Below are 3836 nucleotides of genomic sequence, written 5' to 3'. Positions count from 1 at the left end.
ACAAACACACATATATATATATATATATATATATATATATATATATATATATATATATATATATATATATATACGTGCGCGTTTTTTCATTGAGGAAATTCATTCAAATTGGTGAGGTTTGTTGCTCTGTAGGAAGCCAACATCTGTTGTGCAATAAAGTTATTCTATCATGCAGTCAGGTCCCTCCACCGACCAACAACCGAAGGCTGTTTATAGTTGAAAACGGGGACGAAGATCTTTGTACTTTAAATTCCCGATTCAGAATCAAGTCTAACTTTCTTCCTGTCATTAATACATAATACTTTGTATCAATCGCATGGCATATCATCTTCCTTTTCCTAGTGTTCAACGAGAAAAGTTCACTTCTTATTATCTCTTTTGGGGGAGAAGTAATTATGCACTGCACACCAGAAAGCATAAAGTGAAAGTTCAAATCTACTGACTGTTAAATATTCCGTTTCGTATTTACGTAAAGGATTATTTTCCCTTCTCGTCATCTGTGTTAATATTCAATGTAAAGTAGTGAACATGGAATTTTGTTCACTATTCGAGTTTTGTTAACCCTTTGACTGCGTAATTAAATTTCATGGTCGTTCTCATAATAATGTTAATTATCCACCAAACAATTAGATCTGATATTTACTGCTTCTTCAATATTTTTTCAGTATCTCTTGTAGGCATGCCCATCGCTACCTCATTATTCAATGGTGCTCTCTCAGATTTAGACCTGAAACTTTAGATGATGGGGCCAGTTAATTACATTGGCCTCAGTGATCAACTAGTACTTATTTCACTGACCTTGAGAGGATAAAAAGCAAAAGCTGACCTCAGCAGAATTTGAACTCAGAGCATAAAAGATGGATGAAATTCCACTAAGCATTCCGTCCAGCATGCTAACGATTCTGCCAGCTCACCAGCGTAAGAACAAGAGTTTAATAGTTTATTTGTGTTTACACAAAAGCAAAACAGTGTAAGTTAGGGATATAGTGGACCGCAGAAATTATGAAATGTAAAGCACACTCTAGTTGGAGTTGAAACCAGAATGTAGATGAATGAATATAGAATACAACAAGGAATCTAGTCCATAGCTCTGTTGTTTTTGCCAGTAAATGTGTCTAAGAATAATTAAAATCTATACCTATTCTTTATCTGTTGATGACTGAAGTAACATTCATTACTAAAGTACCAATACAACATGAATTATGAATTATGAATATATATGCAGTATCATATCTGTATGTTTTTATCTGTGTGAGGCTGCTCCTATTTGTCTGATTCAGTCACACAGTTGCATAACATTCAGGAGGTCATCAGAACAACATCATATGTCCATACAGTGCTGCAGTGAAGGTTTCTGGGGAAAGAGAACTTGAGCCTGGTGGGGCTCCATGTAGCAGATAGGGGAATAACCACGAGATAAAGGGCTTAGCAAGAAATATGGAAACAAACCATCTAGATCACACATAGGCTGCCATTTTGCATGGCATAGTACCCAACAGCCCTCCATGAGTTACATCATGTCATTAAGTAGCTTCCATCTACTTTATTGTAAGCAAAGAGAAAATAGCTTTAACATGTTTGAAGAAAAAACATGGATACGTCTTATCATGTATAAAAATTCCATTCACATCTCGGACACCTTATAAGAACATAAACTGTTCCTATTACATAACTGATACTTTATTATATTGGTCCCACAAGGATGAAAGATAAAGCTGATCACAGTGAGAATTGAACTCAGAGCTTAAAGAAAAGTAACAAAATATTTATTTCTTTATTGCCCACAGGGAGGCTAAACTTAGAGGGGACAAACAAGGACAGACAAAGGGATTAAGTCAATTACATCGACCCCAGTGTGTAACTGGTACTTATTTAATCGACTCCGAAAGGATGAAAGGCAAAGTCAACTTAGCCGAATTTGAACTCAGAACATAGACAGACGAAATACCGCTAAGCATTTCGCCCGGCATGCTAATGTTTCTGCCAGCTCACCATCTTAGAAGTAACAAAATATTGGTAAGCATTTTGTCCGACTCTTTTACAATTCCTCCAGTCCATTGTCTATTCATGGCCCTTTATATACATTATATAAGTATAGACATTTATATAAGTAACATTTATTCATTTATTCAGTCCAGCGAATAAATTGCAGTTCTCTTGGAACGAAAAATATAGTTTGTCAGCAAAAGACATAAAGCTTTGTATTTTAAGAGACAAAGTCTATTTAGAAAGATGATGCTCTGACATGAATATCATTTGCAGACGCAAGTGTTGCCAAGGGACCTCAGATTGCCAGATAAAAGTATACAAGTACACTCTGGGCTGGAATTATGTATGAATGCTACACATAAAATACATAAAACCAACATAAAATGTTTTTCACTGCAAGGAAATAAAAAGCTGTCAGAGGTGGGTGGAAAAAAAAAAAGAAAATTGATGGCTTCACACAGACAACTATATAAAAACTATAAACAATTTAGCTATATTCAAATTTATGCAATAATGATAATAATAATAATAATAATCCTTTCTAATAATAATAATCCTTTGGGGAAAAGACCAGTTGATTACCCTAGTGTTTCACTGGTTCTGAATTATCGACCCTGAAAGGATGAAAAGCAAAGTCTACCCTGGTGGAATTTGAACTCAGAACATAGCAACAGGCGAATTAGCACTAAGTATTTTTTCCAGTGTGCTAATGACTCTGCCAGCTTGTCACCTTCAATGAATCGTTTAATTTTATATTTTTTCTCTTTCTACTGTAGGCATAAGGCTGGAAATTTTGCAGGGATGGTCATCTAGTCAATTACATGAACACAAGTGCTGTTTCACATCAGTGTTTTTTTATACATATTCAGTAAAAATACAAAAAGCCAGGGAAAATGCTGCGAGGCATTTCGCCAATCCCTCTAACAGTTATGTCCTTGATTGGTGCTTTTAATTTTCTTTAACTCTGAAAGGATGAAAAGCAAAGTTGACCTTGGCAGGAATTGAACGCAATGCAGAGAGAATTGGAATAAACACGGCTCGGCATTCCATCCAACACTCTAAATGCTTTGCCAATTCACCACTCGATATATATATATATATATATACATATATATATATATATATATATACTGGTGCCGATAACGGAGGTGATGCTCATAGCTGGTAATAGATCTGTTGGATCAGAGCTGACATGAGGGCTAAACAACAAACAAACAAACAAATGATGCAAACTAACGATGGAACTAGGTTTGGCTGACACTCAAATTGTTAGATATAGAAGATAAACTTCCTCTGTCTGGTGCTCTACTGATTCTAACCCACAGCTGCACTTACAACAACTACAACAACTGCTGTTGTTGACTGGCTGGCTGGCTGGCTGGCTGGTTGGCTAGCTGGTTGGTTGGCTGGTTGGTTGGTTGGTTGGATTATGTGTAAGATGATAACCAAGACACATGAATAGTTTCAGAAATTCTAAGAGTCTGCACCTGTTTGCACTCAGAGCGGTCACTCTGCCTTCATTATTCCACAGACAGACCCCAGAAAGCAGGTGGTGGGTACACTTCTTTTGATGTTTCAGCGTTGAACTCAACAGGTTTAATTTTTGTTCACATATCCCATATTTCCAAGATTTGGCAGAAAAAAAAGTTGGTTGTGATAGAATTGAAACATCATGTTCAAAATAACAGAAAATGGATTGAGCACTTGTAGGAATATTGCTGAAGCATTATATAAAATATTAATTAGCACATCATGTCAATTAATATTATTATTATTATTATTATTATTATTATTATTATTATTATTATTATTATTATTATTATTATTATTATTATTCCAGAAACACT

The sequence above is a fragment of the Octopus bimaculoides genome, chromosome 26 (genome assembly GCF_001194135.2).
Source record: "Octopus bimaculoides isolate UCB-OBI-ISO-001 chromosome 26, ASM119413v2, whole genome shotgun sequence".
NCBI classification, from domain to species: domain Eukaryota; kingdom Metazoa; phylum Mollusca; class Cephalopoda; order Octopoda; family Octopodidae; genus Octopus; species Octopus bimaculoides.
This window is presented reverse-complemented; position numbering follows the sequence as displayed.